Source organism: Leucopleurus acutus (genome assembly GCF_964270905.1).
Source record: "Leucopleurus acutus genome assembly, chromosome: 2".
Classification (NCBI taxonomy): Eukaryota; Metazoa; Chordata; class Mammalia; order Artiodactyla; family Delphinidae; genus Leucopleurus; species Leucopleurus acutus.
The window spans coordinates 77,846,861-77,870,718 of record NC_139143.1 but is presented as its reverse complement, the minus strand read 5'-3'; the positions used below and the strand labels follow the sequence as shown (position 1 = coordinate 77,870,718).

Here is a 23,858-nt window from a genome sequence, read left to right as displayed (position 1 = left end):
CTCAAGTCCCGCCACAGTAATCTTTTTTGCTGACTCCAGTAGTACTTTTAAGAACGAAGTCAGGGAAAGAGTTGGGTAATTGGGAGAACATTGTTTAGTTTCCACTGTGATAGGAAAGGATTAGGACAATTCAAGGTGTGGACAAGGGAATGTGAGTACCAGAGTTGAGAGAGGAGGAGAAAGGAGTCTCCCAGCTACTTGGAGCTGAACTGGCCTACCAATTGTTTTTAATTGGAGTAAAACTGCTTTACAATGTTGTGTTAGTTTCTGCTGTACAATGAAGTGAATCAGCTATATGCATATCTATATCCCCTCCCTCTTGGACCTCCCTCCCCCCCTTCGATCTAGGTCACCACAGAGCACTGAGCTAAGCTCCCTGTGCTATACAGCAGGTTCCCACTAGCTATCTATTTTTAAAAATCTGGTGAACACAGAATTTGATATAATTACAAGAAACAGAGTGCACTAGTCCCCTCTGTTGAAAAGCAAGAGTACACAACCTGTGTGGACAGCATACATCTGATCCTGTGGTTCTCTACAGTGACCATTCCATTGTTCTCCCTCCTTTCATTTTCAGAATTACTGAAATAGACTTCCTCTCCTACCCCCCATAATTCCCTGAAAGTTGGCTTCATCACGGTCCCTCCCACAAAACTGTTCTCTCAAATGTCAAAGAAGTCTTCACTGCTAAAACTGTCAGACTTTGCTTTTTCCTCTTTCTCTCGTCCTTCTGATTCATTTTACACTTCTGAAAACCCTGCCTCCTGGAACTATTCTCTGACCTTGGTTTCCATGACACCACACTATTTTTTCTCTTTTCTCAGCACTCAGTTCTCTTCCATGAAGCTGCTCATTTCACCTATATTGTAATTGGAAATGTTGTTCTTTGGTCAATCCTTGGCCCTTGCTATTTTCTCTCCATGCTCTCCTCAATTTTTTCAGTTATAATTTCTAAATTAATTGCTCTCAAATCTCTATTTCCATCAACAGTCTTTTCTCCAAGTCTATGATGTACCTTCCTCTGGACTTCTCTACTTGTGGGTCTTGCTGACATAATAAATTTTATTTTTTCAAAAACTAAACATCTACCCTCTTAGATTTGGAAAAACCTCTCCATCTCAACTTCTCTGTCTTCCTTGATGACCTCACCCATATTCCAGTCAATCAAGGTCAGCATTTTGGAGTCATATCTACCTCATCATCACATTCAATGGAATTCTTCCTTAAATAATGTCTACTGTCTATTCCATTTTCTGGATTCACGATGATCCTCATAAGATTAGGATACCAAATCCTCTAGTCAGAATAATAAAACATATGCCCATTCTAAAATGTATATGGAAATGCAAAGAACCAAGAATGCCACAGCAATATCAAAAAAAATTTTAAGTTAAAGAACTTACACTACTGCAGTTGAAGACTACAGTAATCAAGGCAGCATGGTATTGGTGTAAGGATAGACATACAGATCAATGAAACAAAACACAGTCCAAAAATAATCCACACATATACGATCTATTGATTTTTGATAAAGTTCTAAAGTATCTCAATAATAGAATTTTCAACAAATGTTGCTGGAACAACTGGATATCTAGATGGAAAAAAATAAACCTCAAACTTTACCTCATGCCATACACAAAATAACAACTCAACATGAATCAAAGACATAAATATAAAAGTTAAAACTAAAAATTCTAGACAAAAATGTGATAAAATCATGACCTTGGAATGAGCAAAGTTCCTAGATACAAAATAAAAAGAATAAACTATAAAAGGACAAAATCACAAATTGAACTTCATCAAAATAAAGCTTCTATTCTTCAATAGACATTGTTAGAAAAATGAAAAGGAAAGCCACAGACTGGGAGAAAATATCCACAATATATATTCTGAATAAAAGTTTAGATATATGTAAAGAATTCTTACAACTCAATACTAAGACACATTTTTGAAATTGGAAAAATATTTAAACAGACATTTTACATAAGAAGATAAACAAATGGTCAATAAGTGCATGAAAGGATACTCATCATCATAACATCATTAGCCACCAGAAAAATGTAAAATAACACCATGAGATACACTCACTCAAATGGCTAAAATTTAAAACAAGACCTAATATTGTCAGGGAACTGAAAGAACTGGAACTCTTAAACATTGATGGTGGCCATGTAAAATGGTACAACCAATCTGTAAAATAGTTTGGCATATTTTTAGAAAGGTAAATATATGCTTATCCCATGATTCAATATTTTTGCTAAGTATTCACACAAGAGAAATTAAAACACGTGTCCACACAGAGACCTGTACATGAATGTTCCTAGCAGCTTTACTCCTAAAAGCCAGAAACTGGAAACAACTCGAATGTTTATGGTGTATCTGTGTAACAAAATACTGCTCAGCAATAAAAGGAACAGATTACTAATACAAACAACATGACAGATCTTTAAAAACATTATAATGAATCAAAGAAGTTAGATACAAAAGAGCGCATACAGTGTAATTCCATTTATAGAACACTCTAGAAAATATAATTTTATTCTATACTGCAAGAAAACAAACAGTAGTTGCCAGAACTGTTAGGGAATTGACTGCAACAGAACAGTAGAGAACTTTTAGGGATGAAGGAAATGTTCTTGATTATGGTGGTAGTTATATAGGTACATAAATTTATCAAAATCCACCAAAATGTATACTTAAATTGGTACATTTTGTTGTTATTTACACTGCATGGTATTTATCATACTGTATAATATTGTATAGTACAATATTATGTAATCTATTACAGCTCATCTAAGTTGATTTTTTAAAAGATTCTCATTTGGCCACAAATAAGATTCTATGCCTGCAAATCTGTCACTGCTAGATCCACAGTTCCTTAAGGTCTCATTGTGATGTAAGAAACATGGGAATTTTCTAGGACTTGGAAAATCTGGAACCTGATCTGGAAATTGCCAATGTCAAAACATGTGGTCTTGGGTGAACCACTTAAAATTACTCTTGGTATACCCCTCTGATAGGAAGAAGCTACTCAAGAATTTGTAAAAAGTCAACAAAAACAAAGAAGAAAACAGTGTGAGACAATGAAAGATGAGAGAGACAGAGAGAAATGTATTTGTAGATTCTCCTCTTGGGAAAATAAGAGCACTGAAATGGAGTAATATACAATGAAAAGATAGTATAGCAAATGTTTTAATCATGAAGATTACATTCCAAATAAAAGAAAAGGAGAAAAAAAGTTTGAAGATGCAATAAGAATTGCATTTATAAGGAAAAACACTATTACAGAATTTATTGATACTTAAACGAATCATGTACATTACTTATTTTTTTAACATCTTTATTGGAGTATAATTGCTTTACGATGTTGTGTTAGTTTCTGCTGTATAACAAAGTGAATCAGCTATACATATACATATCCCCATATCTCCTCCCTCTTGCGTCTCCCTCCCACCCTCCCTATCCCACCCCTCTAGGTGGTAACAAAGCACCGAGCTGATCTCCCTGTGCTATGTAGCTACTTCTCACTAGCTATCTATTTTACATTTGGTAGTGTATATATGTCAATGCTACTCTCTCACTTTGCCCCAGCTTACCCTTCCCCCTCCCCATGTCCTTAAGTCCATTCTCTACATGGGTGTCATTATATCTCTCCTGTCCCTAGGTTCATCAGAAGCTTTTTGTTGTTGTTGTTAGATTCCATATATATGAGTTAGCATATGGTATTTGTTTTTCTCTTGCTTACTTCATTCTGTATGACAGACTCCGGGTCCATCCAATTCACTAAAAATTACTCAATTTCATTTCTTTTTATGGTGAGTAATATTCCATTGTATATAGGTACCACATCTTCTTTATCCATTCATCTGTCAATGGACACTTAGATTGCTTCCATGTCCTGGCTATTGTAAATAGTGCTGCAATGAACACTGTGGTACATGACTCTTTTTGAATTATGGTTTTCTCAGGGTATATGCCCAGGAGTGGGACTGCTGGGTCAAATGGTAGTCTAATGGTAGTCTAATCTAATTTTAGATTTTAAGGAACCTCCATACTGTTCCCCATAGTGGCTGTATCAATTTACATTCCCACCAACAGTGCAAGAGGGTTCCCTATTCTCCAGCAGTTATTCTTTGTAGATTTTTTGATGATGGCCATTCTGATTGGTGTAAGGTGATATCTCATTGTAGTTTTGATTTGCATTTCTCTAATGATTAGTGATGTTGAGCACCCTTTCATGTGTTTTCTGGCAATCTGTATATCTTTTTGGAGAAATGTCTATTTACATGTTCTGCCCATTTTTGGATTGGGTTGTTTGATTTTTTGATATTGAGCTGCTTCTATATTTTGGAGATTAATCCATTGTCAGTTGCTTTGTTTGCAAATATTTACTCCCATTCTGAAGGTTGTATTTTCATCTTGTTTATGGTTTCTTTTGTTGTGCAAAAGCTTTTAAGTCTCATTAGGTCCCATTTGTTTATTTTTGTTTTTATTTCTATTTCTCTAGGAGGTGAGTCAAAAAGGATCTTGCTGTGATTTATGTCATAGAGTGTTCTGCCTATGTTTCCCTCTAAGAGTTTTACAGTGTCTGGCCTTACTTTTAGGTCTTTAATCCATTGTGAGTTTATTTTTGTGTATGGTGTTAGGGAGTGTTCTAATCTCATACTTTTACATGTACCTGTCCAGTTTTCCTAGCACCACTTATTGAAGAGGCTGTCTTTTCTCCACTGGATATTCTTGCCTCCTTTATCAAAGATAAGGTGATCATATGTGCATGGGTTTATCTCTGGGCTTTCTATCCTGTTCCATTGATCTATATTTCTGTTTTTGTGTCAGTACCATACTGTCTTGATTACTGTAGCTGTATAGTATATTCTGAAGTCAGGGAGCCTGATTCCTCCAGCTCTGTTTCTCTTTCTCAAGATTGCTTTGGCTATTCAGGGTCTTTTGTGTTTCCATACAAATTGTGAAATTTTTTGTTCTAGCTCTGTGAAAAATGCCAGTGGTAGTTTGATAGGGATTGCATTAAATCTGTAGATTGCTTTGAGTAGTAGAGTCATTTTTACAATGTTGATTCTTCCAATCCAAGAACATGGTATATCTCTCCATCTATTTGTATCATCTTTAATTTCTTTCATCAGTGTCTTATTATTTTCTGCATCAGGTCTTTTGTCTCCTTAGGTAGGTTTATTCCTAGATATTTTATTCTTTTTGTTTCAATGGTAAATGGGAGTGTTTTCTTAATTTCACTTTCAGATTTTTCATCATTAGTGTATAGGCATGCAAGAGATTTCTGTGCATGAATTTTGTATCCTGCTACTTTACCAAATTCATTGATTAGCTCTAGTAGTTTTCTGGTAGCATCTTTAGGATTCTCTATGTATAGTATCATGTCATCTGCAGTGACAGCATTACTTTTTCTTTTCTGATGTGGACTACTCCTTTTCTTTCTTTTTCTTCTCTGATTGCTGTGGCTAAAACTTCCAAAACTATGTTGAGTAACAGTGGTGAGAGTGGGCATCCTTGTCTTGTTCTTGATTTTAAAGAAAGTGGTTTCAGTTTTTCACCACTGAGAATGATGTTGGCTGTGGGTTTGTCATATATGGTGTTTATTTTGTTGAGGTAAGTTCCCTCTATGCCTACTTTCTGGAGAGTTTTTATTGTAAATGGGTGTTGAATTTTGTCAAAAGCTTTTTCTGCATCTATTGAGATGATCATATGTTTTTTTCTCCTTCAGTTTGTGAATATGGTGTATCACATTGATTGATTTGCATATATTGAAGAATCCCTGCATTCCTGGGATAAACCCCACTTGATCATGGTGTATGATCCTTTTAATGTGCTTTTGGATTCTTTTTGCTAGTATTTTGTTGAGGATTTTTGCATCTATGTTCATCAGTGATATTGGTCTCTAGTTTTCTTTTTTGTGACATCTTTGTCTGGTTTTGGTATCAGAGTGATGGTGGCCTTGTAGAATGAGTTTGTGAGTGTTACTCCCTCTGCTATATTTTGAAAGAGTTTGAAGTGGATAGGTGTAGTTCTTCTCTAAATATTTGACAGAATTCGCCTGTGAAGTCATCTGGTCCTGGGTTTTTGTTTGTTGGAAGATTTTTAGTCACAGTTTCAACTTCAGTGCTTGTAATTGGTCTGTTTATATTTTTTATTTTTTCCTGGTTCTGTTTTGGAAGGTTGTGCTTTTGTAAGAATTTGTCCATTTCTTCCAGGTTGTCCATTTTATTGGCATAGAATTGCTTTTAGTAATCTCTCATGATCCTTTGTATTTCTGCAGTGTCACTTGTTACTTCTCCTTTTTCATTTCTAATTCTGTTAATTTGAGTCTTCTTCCTTTTTTTCTTGATGAGTCTGGCTAATGGTTTATCAATTGTGTTTATCTTCTCAAAGAACCGGCTTTTAGTTTTGTTGATCTTTGCTATTGTTTCCTTCATTTCTTTTTCATTTATTTCTGATCTGATCTTTATGATTTCTTTCCTTCTGCTAACTTTAGGGTGTTTTTGTTTTTCTTTCTCTAATTGCTTTAGGTGTAAGGTTAGGTTGTTTGAGATTTTTCTTATTTCTTGAGGTAGGATTGTACTGCTATAAACTTCCCTCTTAGAACTGCTTTTGCTGCATCCCATAGGTTTTGGGTCATCATGTTTTCATTGTCATTTGTTTCTAGGTATTTTTTTGATTTCCTCTTTGATTTCTTCAGTGATCTTTTGGTTATTTGGTAGCATGTTGTTTAGCTTCCATGTGTTTTTATTTTTTACAGGGTTTTTTTTCCTGTAATTGATATCTAGTCTCATAGTGTTGTGGTAGGAAACAATATTTGATACAATTTCAATTTTCTTAAATTTACCAAGGCGTGATTTGTGACCCAAGGTATGATCAATCCTGGGGTATGTTCCATGAGCACTTGAGAAGAAAGTGTATTCTGTTGTTATTGGATGGAATGTCCTATAAATATCAACTAAGTCCATCTTGTAATGTGTCATTTAAAGCTTGTGTTTCCTTATTTATTTCATTTTGGATGATCTATCTATTGATGAAAGTGGGGTGTTAAAGTCCCCTACTATTATTGTGTCACCGTCGATTTCCCCTTTTATGGCTGTTAGCATTTGCCTTATGTATTGAAGTGCTCCTATGTTGGGTGCATACATGTATGTTACTTAAATCTGAGTGAATCTGTTAAGGAAAGGGAAAGAATTTAAAATATGCAACTTGGGCCAATCTCCCGAAAAATATTACAGGAGAATTACTCCTGCAGAAAATGAACAAACAAAACTCTATTGCCTCTTCTCCAGAGACCTTGAAACACAAACTGCAAGATGCCAGAGACTGTTTAAAAATTTGTGAATATTATAGGTATGTGAAGAAGCCAGAGAAAGAAAAACACTTGATCATAGGATGGAAAAGGATCTGCTAGGCTGTGCTCTTTATTTTTTGTCCCAAGACATGAGCCCAATTGGCATATCTTTGTAGTTTCTCACCCCAGAACTCTAGATCCTGGCCCAAAAGATCTGCAGGAGCACAAGGGACTAGAGCTTGCTTAAGTTATAAAGACATGCAGGTATCCCCAGCTCCTTGCAAAACTAATCTGAAAGCATCTACAAAAACAAAAAAAACTGGGACTTCCCTGGTGTCCAGTGGCTAAGGCTCCACTCTCTCAATGTAGGGGGCCAAGGTTTGATCCTTTGTCAGGGAACTAGATCCCACATGCCACAACTAAAGATCCCACAAGCCACAATGAAGATCCCATGTGCTGCAACTAAGACCTGGTACAGCCAAATAAATAAATATTAAAAAAAAAACCAGGAAATTCCCTGGTCGCACAGTGGTTAAGAATCTGCCTGCCAATGCAGGGAACATGGGTTTGAGCCCTGGTCCGGGAAGATCCCACATGTCACAGAGCAACTAATCCTGTGTGCCACAACTACTGAGCCTGTGCTCTAGATCCCACAAGCCACAACTACTGAGTCCACATGCCACAACTACTGAAGCCCGCATTCCTAGAGCCTGTGCTCCACAACAAGAGAAGCCACTGCAATGAGAAGTCTGCGCACCACAATGAAGAGTAGCCCCCACTCGCAGCAGCTGGAGAAAACCCACACACGGCAACGAAGACATAAAGAGCCAAAAATAAAGAAAGAAAAATAAATTAAAACAAATAAAAAAACCCTCATGCTTCTTCAGGGATTTATAATCTTATAATCACTTACTCTCTCTAGATAGGACTGTAGCCTAGAGAAAGAGAGACACATGATGTGCACGCTGGCCCTGAAAGCTATGTCCGTAGAAGGAGGAGAAGGAAAACCTATAAACTCAGACATCGTGAGAGGAATCTCCAAGGAAAAGCCATGTTGACTAGCCCTGCTCTCCTGGGTCTCTTTTCCTCAAAACTTCCTGAGTGTCTCAAGGGAACCACTATAGTCAGATTCCAGACAGGTGTCAAGGGATCTTACTAAAAAGGGGACTTCTTTATTTTTCCAAGTGGTTGGTGCTTTGTGATCCTGAAACCATCTTCTCAGATGGCTTCTCTATCCCTATCCTGGACTTTAGAAGACAGAGGATTAGCCTCTACAGGTTTCCAAGAGAGGGCACTTATGTAAATAAATCCAGTATTTCCCAAGGACACACGTTTGTTAATAAATTCCATTTTAGCAAGATAGATATTCTTAGCCTGAGTATTAGTAGTTAGATCCCTTCTGGGAGACTTTCCAATTGGTATGGCATGTTCCTGGCATCTAGAGTTCCCTAACTTTGCCCCATGCCCACTCCTGTTGACTGATCCAAGTCCCTTTCCCCTGAGAATCCTTTAAAATTCTTCTGAGACTGTAGCAAATTATGTTGTAATGTTTCCATTTGATCTATGCTTATTCCTCTCTTTCCTACATGGAAGTTATAGAATGGTGTAAAGGCTTTAATGTACTTTTCCTTCCTCCTTACACCTTATGGTAGAAGGCCATTTCGTCAGCCTAGAATTATGCACTCTGATTTAATATAAACACACACACACACACACACACACCAGGATCAGATGCAAGCAGTCATCTCAACTATGGTGTCTGATTCTATCCAGTTAAATGTCCTTAAACCTCCGGAGCATTTCAGTGGAAGTCAGAATAAGGAATTCTTGAGTAGCCCCAAATCCTACTCTACCTTACGTTTCAAATCCAGTAACCTCTTGTTTCAGTCTTTCCCTGAGTTTATAGTGACCTTGATATCTTGCATAACCCTTGATTTTACAAGCTATCTGAAGCACATTCATAAATTCTTTAGTTAATCCTCAGTTATCTCCAACATCTCTGCTTTCTCCTAGCCTAGGTTTCTCTCAGCTCTGACAGAGGCAATGCCGTTGCTGATTCCCTTTCCCCCACACATTTTTGACATGTTTATTTTAACAAGATTTTGAATTTATAGAAAAGTTGCAAGTATAATATAAGGAACTCCTACATACCCTTTTCCTGGATTCACCAATTGTTTACATTTTATCCCATTTCCCTCATCATTTCTAACTAAATTAAGTTGAGAGTAAGTTGGACACATCATGCCCCTACATTCTTAAATACTTCTGTGAGAGTTTCCTAAGAAAAAGGAAATTCTATTACATGGCACAATAAAACTACAAAAACACTGAGTCAAGAACCACTATCTCTCACCTCAACACTTACTGGCAGGAAACAGAAATTAAGACCCAGAATTCAGTTTTGCACATCACAATTCCAATGCTTCCCTTTCTGAAATGGAGAATACCCTATTCCTTCTTTGATTCTTCCTGACCCAGTAATGTTTTCAACCAGGGCCCTGAGAAAGGATAACTTATCCTAGAAAAGAAAGAGCAAGAGGAGAATTAGACACGCCCCCACCTTACCTCTCCTCCTTCCGCCTGATCAAGAACATTACTTCCCAAAGAAACTAGTCTCTTCGAGTGAATGATCACCCAATACGCACGTCCATCTGTAAAAATTTGCAAATGTTCACCCCCAGTTTTTCCACATCCCAAATAATTTCTCTTACTTTCCTTTTTACTGCGGCTCGTCTGCTTCTCAGGCAGGACTGAATACCACTTTTTCTCTCTAAATCCCTTTTTTTCCCTCAAACTTACAGAAAACTTGAAGGTGCAATACAAAGAACTTTTTTTCTTGAACCTTTAGAGTAAGCTGTTGACACAGGGCTCATCACCTTCAAATACTGTAGTATTCCCTACAAACAAAGACATTCACCTACATACTACAAATCAATCATCCCAATCAGGAAAGTAACATTGACTCATCACCATCATCCAATCCTCAGATCTCATTCAGTGTTTTGCCAGGTGTCCCAACCATACATCCAGCTCAGACTCAAGCTTTGCATTTATTGGCATCCTTTATTAACTTTCTTTAATCCAGGAAAGTTTCTCAGTCATTCCTTGTCTTTCATAACCTGGATATTTCCAAAGATTACAGGTCAGGTATTTTGTTAAAAGTCCCTAAAGTTAGCAGCCACAGAGAACAGGGAGATCAGCTCAGTGATCTGTGACCCATCTAGAGGGGTGGGATAGGGAGGGTGGGAGGGAGACGCAAGAGGGAGGAGATATGGGGACATATGTATATGTATAGCTGATTCACTTTGTTATACAGCAGAAACTAACACAACATTGTAAAGCAATTCTACTCCAATAAAGTTGTTAAAAAAAAAGAGAGAGAAAAACAAAAGTCCCTAAAGTTTAGTTTGTCTAATGTCTTCTCATGATTAGACTCAGGGTATGGATCTTTGGCAGGACAGAAGTGATGCTGTGTTCTTTCACTGCATGCTATCAAGAGGCACATGGTTCTGAATTATCCCACTTCTAATGGTGTACAGTTGGATTGCTTAAGGTGGTAGAAGTCAAGATTCTCTACTTTGAAGTTACTCTTTCTCTTTTAAATTAGTATTTTTCAGGGAGGTAGTTTGAAACTATATAAATATCCTGTTTTTTATCAAACTTAATTATTCATCTATATCATTTTAGTTTCATTGTTTACTGTTTTATTCAATGGGTTATAATTACTTTCAGTTTATATTGATTATTAAATTATTTCCAGTGGGATCCCCTTCAAGCTGGCTTTGATGTCCTTTTGACAGGCCGACATTATACTTTGATGATTTCCTTCCTTTCTGGCAAAAAAAAAAAAATAGTCTAGGCTCTCTCTTGCACCTTCCCTGCCTCAGACACGGAATTAGCTATTTCCTCAAGCATCCCTGGTTCTTTTTACTGATATACAGTATGTAGAACACAAGATCTGGATCTGTTTCCAGGCACTTGCATTGGAAACAGTTTTGGGGACATGCACGTGCACGCACACACACACACACACACACACTCACACTGAAAACCATGAGCTCACAGCAATACCTCTAATTTCCATCTAACACTACAGAATATATTCAGGTTTTCCACATTTTCGCATTGGCAATTCTTTTCCAACAGTAAGAAATCAGATGCCCATTATCCTTCATATACTTTCTTATTTTCCAATTCCCTTGTGCGTAGCTAACCTCCCTTCCTACCACTGTCCCTCACCTGTACAGATGTTCTCCTCACCCTGCTCCAGCTCCCAGTCCCTGGGCTGGCTCCTGCTGCCTGCAATACAAATGGTCATTCCTTGGCCCTCTACATTTGCACTTGGTCACCAGTGTTCCCCACTAATTCCTTCCTCTGAGTGTGAATGTCTTCTTTGCTGGGTCCCATATAATGGATTTAAGTCTAAATCTTTCAGTAAGGAAAGAGTTAAGGAGAGGAAAAGGAAGAACCTTATTTGTTTGGGGTGTTTTTCACAAACTACACTGGTAATTTGTTGATCTACAATGAGAAATTGTAAGTATCAGGCATCTGTTATGTTCTCTGAACTCTGATAAGAATCTTTAATCCATAGGAATAAGCATAGCAAGGTGCTTGACTCAGTATTTTCCCTTCTTTTCTCTTAGTTGTCTCTTCACTATATTTTTAATTCTACAAATTTGTATTACTGCTTGTTTAGTTCAAGAAATATCTAATGAGTCCCTAACATACAGGAGGCAAAGTGCTAGATGATGGGTGGGATCCAGAGACAAGAAGGATAAAATAGAATCTTTTGTAAGGTTTTCTAAGGATGTTCAGATTAATATACAAATAACTGTGAGACAATATTGTAATATCAGAAAATGTCATAATAATGATTTTTCAAGAACTTACTCTGTAAAAAGCACTGTGTGCATTTACTACTCACTAAAACCCCACAAAGGAGGGCAGTTATATTACTGTCCTCACATGAGGAGCAGGGTCAAAAGTTTGAATGCCTGCTTAAGTTTCCAAATTTAGAAAATAAGTGAGGTGGATTTGGAATCCAAATTTGTCCAAAATCTTTGCCCTTCATCACTATGGCATTCAGAAGATGGAAACATCCCATCTTATCAGATCAGGAGAGACTTCAGGAAGCAAATGGCGTATAAGGTAGACTTTTAAGAACTGGGGTTTTAAGAAACAGATATGCCTGAAAGCTACTTCGGTTACAGAGAAAAGAATGAATCAAAGGATTTAAAGGAGAGACTCAGGGCATGTATCCACAAGTAGAAGAGGTTGAGTGCACAGTGGGATTTGTGGAAGAAGTAAGACAAGACCAGTAGATTGGGAAAGAACTGTGAATGGTTCTAGACCCCAGGATAATGAGCCTGCATTTCATTCAAGATGCAAAAGGTAACCTAAGCCCAACTCCAACTCTAAACCTCACCAAGGTTGTCAGAGGAATGACAATGTGGAGGACTGCTTCCAGGAAGTGGCAATTAGGGTCTGGCCAGCTCAGAGGATTCAAACAGAAGGAAAAAAGGCTTCTGGAAGGTGGTTACTAAGTCAGAGCAATCAGTCCCAGAGGTTGGGAGGCAAGATGAAGTAAAGAGGATGAAGTGCTGACCAAAACAAAAGGGGAGTGGGCAGGAGGAAAATAACCAAAATAAGATGTAGAGCATTTTAATGGGATTAAAAGTGGAATAGATGGAATAATGTCTGTGTTTAAGGAATTTCAGTTTGAAATATGGAGAGGAGAGCAAGGTTAAGTTATTGTACTCCAATACATGATGGTTTAACTACAAAAGAGATGGAGGTCACTAGATGTAGCCCATCAAAAAAGTCACTCTCTTATCTGCAAAACCTAAGTACTGCATGGCACACAAGAGATGTTCACAAAAATTGTGTGTAGTGAGTGCACACCTGAATGGAAGGCAGTATTGCCACAGATAGACATTGAACCTCACCTTGAGAGGCTGGAGGCAGAAGAAAACAAAACTATCAGATTCTGACATCTCTGAGGATAGTGAGTGAGGGTCTGGGAGGGAAAGGGTCATGAGAAAGGGGAAAGGAAAAGGGACAGATGAAAGATGAGTCAGGACAATTCTTCAGAAGCCAGAGGCAGTGTCCTCCATTGCTCTGAATCTCTGTAGCAAAGTGCTGGCATATTATATTGATTTAGTAGGGGAGGAGTGGATTCAGTGTCTACAGCAGAAACCAGAATCCCAGAATGTCCCACAAACAGACTACTTCACAGAACAAAAAGAAGGAAAGGCCCTGCACCCACAGCCCATGAGAGGCCCAAGTTCAGGGAGACACCCCCTCCCACCCATATGGCTCAGGAGCTCCCAGCAGAGCACAGAGCCATCAGCAGAGGGGCCCCTGTAGTGTGGAGTCAAGCCCTCCTGATGTGGCCGGCATGGCCCCTCATCTCATCTGTAACACTGCAGCTCCACACCACTCTCTTCCCAGCACCAGAATCTGGGTCACAGTGGGGTGGAGCTCTGGCAGTTCCTTGTATCTAATAAGTAACTCCCACTGATTTTCCAGCCCTTCCTTCCCCACCAGTAGCTCTGACTGTTGGCACCAGGGGGCAAGCCTGGAAAATCACTCACACATTATTTGTGTTCTCCATCCCCCATCCTCACCCAGAGGTGCAGATAAACCCTGAATAGCCTGAGGTCTAAGAATGAGAGTCTCTACGTGGGTGAGTCAGAAGCTCCGTAGATAACCAACCACTAGGCTGTGTGCTACATTTATTCTGGTCACCACTGCTTCCCTAACAGCCCCAGGCCAAGGATATGTAGCCACTGCTATGGGTCTCTGTTCTCACCAATCTCCCAGAAGCCTTTGCTCAGACAGGTTGGAAGGTCGGTGTATATGAGTCTGTGCGGTAGGGAAGGTGGGAGGGACCATGGGAAGGAAAGACTAGAGATTGCTGAATACAAGACTAAATTTATGATTTCTCCTGTTGACATTTTAGTTGAAGATTGCTATATTCCCTTCTTTCTCTCACACACATGAATAGGAAGGTGTTTATTTTTCCTAAATGGCCTAGTAACACTCATGTGAGCTTGATCACACAGCTGGACAAACCTCTGGAGAACTTCACTGTGTGCCTTTGTGCTTGCCCTGACCTCTCTCCATGCCTCTAGACTCTTCTACAGATGCAGGCCAAGAATAATGAGATGATCATTTTTAAACCTAGTATCAGAGAGTACCATGTTATCATTGGGGCTGACAAGATTTCCTCCAAGGTCTATAAAGGGTTCCTTGCCCTGGGGCACATCTGTGCCAGTAGGGAATCCTCCTCTGGTGTTGCCGAACTCTGAGTCAACAAGTTGCTTTAAGTGATAAAGGGACTGAGATAGGATTACTCTGCAGGGGCTTACCCCATATTGTCCTGAGGCAGAAGCAGCATTCCTATAGAGGTGGGCTGATCAGAGCCAGTCCTCTGTGAGAGGGATTGGGGATTTGTATCTGTCCATCTCCAGAAAAGACTTGTTTGTGTATGAAGGTATCTACATTAGACCTGTATCTGCCCAGACAGGTGGGCCCTGAACTGTAGGATGCAGGATCATGTGCTCACAAGCTCCAGAAGTCAAGTTGAAGTTCTGCTTCAACAGGACAAAGATAGTGGGAAGAAAAATTACCCACAGGAAAGACTACCTCTGAAGACAATTATACTTATGCCTTATGCTATTGCTGTTTTCTTTGAATTTCCCATCTACTGAGCCGCTTAATTTACAAGAAAAGTACAATGACTCCTAGCATTTGTTCAATATTTTTCATGGCCCAAAACACCTCTCATTTAAGGCTCATGTTTTTGAGTTGTGCTGTTATTCAGAAAATAAGGAACAACAAGTATATGATAAAAAACAAAATTTGTTGTAAGGGAAAAAAAAGTAAAGCATTTAACACTTGATTAGTAGAAGTTTTTAGACTTCTCCCTCAACGGAGTTTATTCTCATTCTACTCACAACTGTTTATTTCTATGGAATTTAATTGAGGGCCTGCTAAACTGGATTTCTGGGTCACAGTTAATAGAACAGAAAGGTAGAACAGGTCTGGGGTTGCTCTACTCACTAAGAGCTGGGGCTCCTCCTTCCTTCTGGCACATCCTCAGACCTGATCTAATAAAATGCACATCTGGAAACTAGGAGAGCAGGGCTGTCTGGTGCCACATAACTCAAGGCAAATCTTTACCTCCAGTAGCCCCTGGAGCACTGTAAAATAATCAGTGGCATAAGTGTCCCAAAGTCATGAAGAAAATACTACATGCTGAATAATACTCATGCCAACTTTGCTTAAAACCCTCTGAGATTCCCAGGCATTTACGGTAGAAGTCAAATTTTGGCAGGGAATAGGGTTGCTGCAGGATTTGACTACCTGTCTGAAGGTCCACCATATAAAATGTTCAGCCTACTGACTGGCATGTAATAAATGATATTATAATTAACAATATTAGCATACTATATACATTGCTTATATTACTGTTGTTGTTTTTATGTAAAATACGTGGCACACTGTCCTGCTCTTAGTTGGTGCTTAGGGAGAATGGGTTTCAACTCTCTCAATTCCTTTCGCAAACAGAAAAGAGCAAGAGATGCTAGATTTAGGAGGGAGTCCAGTTAAGCATGTCACAGGGGCACTGGCCATGGTTGCAGAGAATGAAGATCAATGAAGAGTCAATGAAGATCAGAAAGCAAGAATTTAGGAATAACCCAACAGTTTAATCAAACCCCACCCCCCAAAAAAGTTGAAACCAACCGGTGACAACTTAACAGGAACAGATGAAAGGCACATAGGCACAGCACAATGTAATGAACACAGAAGATTCCAGAAACAGATGATCACTCTAGAGAGTTGCCTCTCTATAAAGAATTCCTAAAAACTGAGGAAAAGCTGCCACAATGGGTTTCTTACAAGTCAGGTCCCATGAGCCTCCCCACCAAGTAGGAGGGAAATGGTAAGTGAACCAGGTAGGCAGGTGTTTTATTGATATGGGGAATGTTTAGCTTCCCTTTGCTATCTCCTGACTTAACCATATATTTTCTGTTTATGATGTATCTCCTCATGACTTTATATTTTGAATATAGTATTCAAATAAAAACCAGACACGACCCTGCCTATTCTATTTAATGAAATGTAACGAGGATAACTTTCTGCAAACATTAAATTAATGCAAATCCTGAAGGAATCAGGGAGGGAGGAAAGATAAATGTTTCATTTTTGTTTACAAAAGTATCATCTCCTAATTGTTAAAAGTATAGATAATCTAAAAGAAAGGGGTTCCTTATATCCAGAAATATAGAACATTAAAAATCTAGCAATGTCCCAAACCAAAACCGCAATCATTCTTTATCAATACATTCAGTCCCATGTAATTAATTCTTGTTCTGCTTGATCTTGGGTGAACAGTTTAATGAACCTGTCAGTTTCTCTGTTAGAGTTCTAGAAATCCTGACTCAGTCCAGTGGTATTACAGAAGCAAAACCATCAGAATCCTGTAGCCCAGAGTTCCTGTCATAGTCTTTTCCAAGGGACTCGGAGAAGACAAAGCACTCTGGCCTGTAGATAATTGCAAATGCTTCCCCGGAAGAACAAGAGCAAAACAGAAACTATCTGTGGGTGATGCAAGACTTAAAACGGCATGGGTAAGATATGATAAGAGTTAATTTAATAGGAATGTTTGGTTGTTTCTATGACACTCAACATTTTAAAATAATTATTAGAATTATGACTGATAACATTACATTGGACATTTCATGGACAGAGAGTACTGACCAATTTCTAGGAAATTAATACAATTTCTGAAATACTTATATTTATATTAACCCATACAAATATAACCTAAGTTAACATCTCTTATTTGACAATTCCTTTCCATATAATCCAACCTATCAAATAAACTAAATTAGTTTAACATCTCTCTTTTTACAAGGTGAGAGAACAAATCCTCTGAGACTTTCCAGGGGCCCTCTAGGAAATCTCAAAGTCAGTTTGGAGTCAAGAAGATTTCATTTAGGATTTGATTTGGGGAAGGCAAAATTGTCAAAACTGTAAAACAAACAAACAAACAAAAAAACCTTAGCTCTTTTAAAAGTGATAAGACTTGGTTCTCTTAAATAATCAAGAATAAGGTTAACATAAGGCACAGGAAATTATGCTGATAAGACAGAGAATCTTTGTTTCCTAGGTGGATGACTTAAAAAGTAAAGAAAAATCTTTTAGGATCTATTAAGAACAGACCAACAAACCAAGAAAACTCTGTTATATTAATAGAAAGAAAAACAGATTCTAGTTTTGTATCCTTATATTTTTGAGCTCATCTTTTTAAAACCTTATGAATAAATCCATTCAATCTCAGCCAGCTTAACCACACATGAAATTACTTTTCCTCTAAACCTCCTACAACTTTCTATATCCATTCAGGTTTTTTTCCTTTATTCTCTTCTTTCTCACTCTGGGACAACCAGTCACTTCACTTCAGGACAAAATTATCCTATTTTTCCCTTAATGAAAACACATACCTTGCAAAAGTTTCCTTATGAAAAACACATCCTACTTTTTTGTATACTTTGCCTAAAAAGTCGTTCCCCTTATAATTTGTGGTAGTTTTATTTTCATACACTGATTATACTATTTTAACCATTAGTAACCCTTCTTTTACAGAAAAAAGTCTAGGAAGTAGACAGCTGTGAACTGCCTGTCACACACCAGCATTCTGTGATAGACTCGCAATTTTTTTTAATATACCATCTCACAGTTTTATAGGTCCATGCTTCCTCATATTTTTCAATATGGTAAAAAGAACGTGTTGACAGACTCAAATATATTTAGCTTCTCTATACCAAACAAAATTTAAAAGCCAAAAGCATATAAACTTACATGTAAGTTCAGGAATGAATATTTCAGCAGTTTACGTTACTTAGAAATGATTGAGATGTGTAATGAATATCTGTTATTTAACTTAGCATAACTCTAAGCTTGTAATTTACCAAAAAAAGATTCTGGAAACGATTTTTAGGCAGACATATTAAACGATTACACAAAGCTGGCCATCATCTCCAGTTATTTCCCTGTTAACTCTTTTTACAGCACACGCATGTTAGGCAAGTGTCAGGAAAAAACAAACAACAACAACACAAAAAAAAACTGAAAAAAATAAGTTAAATGCTTGGGAGTTTTTTGTTTGTTTTCCTGCCGTGCTTGATTTACATAAAGCAATGGCTATCAAGCAATTCATTTGTAGTCCATCTTTACTTGTACATTTGTTTTTAGATTGAATTTACAATTTTTATAATCTTCAACAGCTAGTAGATATCATATTACCCTGTTTGACCAGTAAACCCAAGTAGAATAAAAATGTATGCTCATACTATAGTCAGTGCTGATCATCAGAAGGCATAGATGTTTTTATTCAGTCAACAGCATTAAAATAGTCTTCAAAGATTTGCTCAAATCACAAAAACTTGAAAAACATTTGGGTTAGTTCCTATATTTCTGGAAGTGTTGGTAATATTTAATTTACATAAACACTCATTTATCTCTAAGCTGATTTAAACAGAGCTCCTCTACAGGACTTTATAAATTTGGTAATACCACCCAGAGGTAGGAAAATATCACAGATGCATAACATATTTACACACATACATAAACATACAGGTGCAAAAAGATCTTATACCTTTTTCCCATCTAAAATTTGAGCCATGAGCCAGGTACACACAGTAATACGAAAGCTCACTGGGGCTTCCCTGGTGGCGCAGTGGTTGAGAGTTTGCCTGCCGATGCAGGGACACGGGTTCGTTCCCCGGTCCGGGAAGATCCCACATGCCGTGGAGGGTCTAGACCTGTGAGCTATGGCCGCTGAGCCTGCGCGTCCAGAGCCTGTGGTCCGCAATGGGAGAGGCCACAACAGTGAGAGGCCCGCATACCGCAAAAAAAAAAAAAACAAAAAAAAGAAACTCACTGGTGTATTTACACTCTCTATTTATCTAAATTGTGTTTCTGACAGATAGAAAAAGTCAAGGTTAACCACTCAATACGAGGGTTAAATCCTTTTACCAGTATTCGTGGAGATTTTTAAGATCTTTTGCCCTGTCGTATGGACACAGGACTACATTTTAGGTAAGAGACTGAGGCGATATGAAGCAGCTGTCTAGATATCTCCAAAGTCTGAGTGGATAAAATAGCCAGTCTGTTTCCAATTGGCCTTCTTCATTTTTCTTTTCAACCTCATGCGATTGATTTTGGGCATCCCCAATTCCCTTGAGAGCCCTAGTGGGGGCAGGGAGCATCAAGTTCAAGTGCCTGAGGGGCTGAAGTGAGAAGTAAGAGGGCCCCGACAGGGTGAACAGAGGATAGGGGAGGGAAGGGCTTGAAGGGGGGCACAAAGGATTCAAAGGAGCTGAAGGAAATATTGAAGGTGATGAAGAAGGAAGGGTGAGGGGAAGCAATGGGAAGGGAGAGGTCTCGGGGGAACCAGTTTGGGGAGATCTTCAATTTCCCAAAGAGGCCCTGAAGTTCCATATCAACCTTAGTAAAATCATGCCAACAAGAAAGGAAGCAGAAGTTAGCAGAACATATAGTCATATGGGGTTCAAGAAGGGGGTTTCAGTTGACTGAGAAGCTCCCATGGGAGAAGCAGAATCAAACAGAGAAAACAGAGGCTTCAAAAGATCCAGGAAAAAAAAAATTCCAACCTAGGAGTCAAGGAGTGGATCCTCACTTGACCATTACTCAGCCATAAAAAGAAATGAAACTGAGTTATTTGTAGTGAGGTGGATGGACCTAGAGTCTGTCATACAGAGTGAAGTAAGTCAGAAAGTCAGAAAGAGAAAAACAAATACCGTATGCTAACACATATATATGAAATCTAAGAAAAAAAAAAGGTCATGAAGAACCTAGGGGTAAGACAGGAATAAAGATACAGACCTACTAGAGGATGGACTTGAGGATATGGGGAGGGGGAAGGGTAAGCTGGGACAAAGTGAGAGAGTGGCATGGACATATATACAACTACCAAACATAAAATAGATAGCTAGTGGGAAGCAGCCGCATAGCACAGGGAGATCAGCTCGTGGTTTGTGACCACCTAGAGTGGGGGGATAGGGAGGGTGGGAGGGAGGGAGACGCAAGAGGAAAGAGATATGGGATCATATGTATATGTATAACTGATTCACTTTGTTATAAAGCAGAAACTAACACACCATTGTAAAACAATTATACTGCAATAAAGATGTTAAAAAAAAAAAAAGAGCCAGGAAGAAATTTTCTAGCCCAGGAAATCAGAAAGTGAATTTCCATTTGAAACAAAGAACCAAGGCCAGGAGTCAGGGATTGAACAAATCTCTACTCAAACAAAGAGCCAGGAAGAAAGACTTACAGCCCAGTACGTACCCTGCAAAGAAAGAAGCCTGGGCCTCTAACCCAGCTTCTAGAGTATACTGAGAATCTTAAGAACCAAAATCTGTCAATGGACTGTCATCTGGGGCACTGGTTCAAGAGCTGGATCCTGAACAATCAGACAGGAATGAAGACAGAGTCTTCAAAGGTGCTGGGTGTCAGGGCCTAGGTGAGAAGTCCAGGGGTCCAATGATGCATCTGACCTGATCCAAGTCATGGCACCACTACTGCCAAAGAAAAGCCAGAGCCAGACAGTAGGTAAAGTAATAAAAGTAGGTCTTACTCAGAAATATTGCACTGGGGGGAAGAGACCTCAGCATAGAACTGGGCTCAGTTCCAAATGCAGCATGGACAAGTGGGCATTTATAACCAAGGAGCAGGGTGGGGGTCAGGATGTTCCAAAGAGGAAGCATTGGGGTAAAGGAGATTCTGGTTCAACTAACTTGACAAAATTCTTGCTGACGGCAGACCAGGGTGAACAGATATCAAGGGTGGGGGGTGATGAACTGGATTAGATATCAAGGGTGATCAGATATAAAGTGTGGGGGATTGTTTCTCAATTGACTTGGCAGGATTCTTGCTAAAACTGGGTGATGTGGGCCTTACAAGGACAGACACAGAAGCCCAACATCAAAGCCTAGTTAAGAAGAGGGCTTCGAGAAGCCTGACTGAAGTCTGGTCAAGGAGAGAGCCTTTGTCACCTCAGACCCTGAGAGAAGTCCAGGAGGCAGGTGGGCTAAAAGTCAATACCCCTTCCGCTGGACTCATGTGGGAGGAAGAATGACATCAAGAGGAACCAAGGACCCCTCACTAAAATTCCCTTTTATACACCTGGCCACTGTTTCTGGAAAATGCAGGGAAGAGGATGAAAACAGGAGACAGTGTCCAATTATTCCAGAAGGTTATCAGCCAAAGGCAATGACTTATATTATCAGGTCAGACTAAGTTTTAAACTAAATAGAACATTTTCCCCCTGTTACCTGCTGAGTCCTGGCTCATGTAGAAGACCAGAGAGTTACAGTGTGAGTAAATTACTCCACCCCACTACACAGATATGCCTACTGGGAACTTATGGAAATGTGTGTTAACAAGGATTTTTATAATGGTAAAGGCTGTGTCTGTCTTATAGACCCCTCTTCTGTGAAACATGGAGAAGTTCTCAGAGCTAACCATACAACTTTGATATCCCATACCATCTTATTCATTCATTCATTCACCTAATTAACCACTATTTGTTTCACAACTACCCTGAGCCAGGTGCGATGCTAGGCACTGGAGATATGAAGCTGAGAAAAATGACACTGGTCCAAGGAGTTTTGTTACTGGAACAAAGTCCTCCAAGTCAGTAATTAACCAATGTAGTAAACAATGGCTTCTGAATTTTGACCTTTCTCCAATCTCCAAGTAACGCTATACCTCTTCTTTTTCACAATCTCTCTGAAGAAGAGAGAAACCCCTTTCAGAAATGTTAATTCCCATTGGGAATGTCTATAAGTCACAATAATAATAGCTTTTCTTAACAAACCTGATGGTGTTAATTGAAGTGAAACTTCTGGACATCTTTCCTGAGTACTTTCTGTAACTGTCAGATACACTGGCAGTGATGGCAAAGGAAGAAAAAAAAATCTCAGCAAGGAAAAACACTTGTGCCATTAAAAAGCCACCAGAAAGAAAGAAGGATATGGACAGCACAGAGGCCTAGAATCATAACTGGAGAAAGACATCAGAGTCAGAGATCATGATAATTTCTGACTCTTCTGGTGGTCCTAGGGTCAGTCAAGATCTAGGAAACAATGGATATACTTAATGTCCTATGATAAATGCCCAGTGGGCAGAGCCATAATCATTAACATCAAAGTCCTTTTTTTTGGCCCTCTGCTGCATTCGTAAAGGGATCTTCTTACTATATAGGAGTCAACCTGGCTCCAGAATAAGCTGCTTTTCCAAGATAAAAACACATATGATAATACCCTACCCCACTCCTCTCTTTCCACAGTTTACTTAGGTAAATTCAGTGTAAATCCCTGAACTTAGAGTTAGTAGTAGACTAATTGTGCCTATTTCCTCCCCATTTAGGTCACCACAGAACACTGAGTAGAGTTCCCTGTGCTATACAGTAGGTTCTCATCCAGGGTGGTACATTTTTAATGTTTCCTTCTAAAACAAGTTGACTCTAACTGCAGAGGTCACAAAATGGCTTCTGCAGGTCTAGCCTTCATGTTCATGCTCAAGGCAGGAGGAAGGGAAGACAGCACCAGAAATATCTATCCTATTTTTCAGAAAAGCAAGTTTCCCTAGAAGCCCTTGATCCCACCCATGCCATGCAGAAATCCATTACATCTCATTGTCCAAAACTGTGTTACATGGACACCTACATGAAAAAAGATGCTGGAATAGTGGGTATTTGGTGGCAAGCAAGGTTATGGCATCATTGAGTTTTCCTGAAGCAGCACTCCAGTATGACCAGCTTCATGGGTTTCAAGAGACAGCTGTGGCAGCCATGGCAAGAAGAAAACTGTGTGTTCCAGAGTCTGGCCATTAGCTATGCGGCTACTAAGAGGCTTTGCCCCAGCAGCATCAATGGCTTCCTGAACCTGGATCACTTAGAGTGGCCTCCTGATCCCTTTTCTTCCTGACTCTTGCAGAGACAGAAGCACACCTGGCAGGCTCGTTCAACAGTCTTGTTCTGGGAGTTTCCAGAGGCCCAGCCTAGAGCCTGCTCTCCTGTCCACAGTTTTGTAAACATTTAATGACCTCTTTTAAATCTTTCTCTTTATGGTTTCTGCTTCCTGCACCAGGGCCCTAACTGATGCACCAGCCTATTGTCCCTGCCACAGGTAGTGAGGTGGAGAGGCAGCTTTGTGGGGCCTCAGCTTCTGCCTAGGACTGTAAAGGAGAAACTAACAAGAATTAATTTCCTTAGCTACCTGAACTTCCCCAAGAGAACACATATTTACTCTCCAGGCCAAGCCTTAATTGCAAAGATCTGAATCTTTATTAGTGTTCATGGTTCTGACATTATTTCTTTCCTGAACAAAGGACACTTCTTTTGTATCCTCAGGTTTTGGATTTCCTCTCTCGTTAGTTTTCTTTCTCTTATATAAAATGACTTCAGGACTAATACTCTGATGCATGGCTACATCACAGGGTATTCAGCCTCTGGAATTTG

At 39.1% G+C, this 23,858-nt stretch overlaps 1 protein-coding gene across 1 annotated transcript in view; it reads left to right on the top strand.

Annotated features, from left to right (window-relative positions):
- Nucleotides 1-23,858, top strand: part of LOC309957775 (putative olfactory receptor 10J6) — a gene marked incomplete at both ends in the record, with an annotated part of 134,383 nt that overhangs the window by 84,739 nt on the left and 25,786 nt on the right. The window lies entirely within an intron of this gene.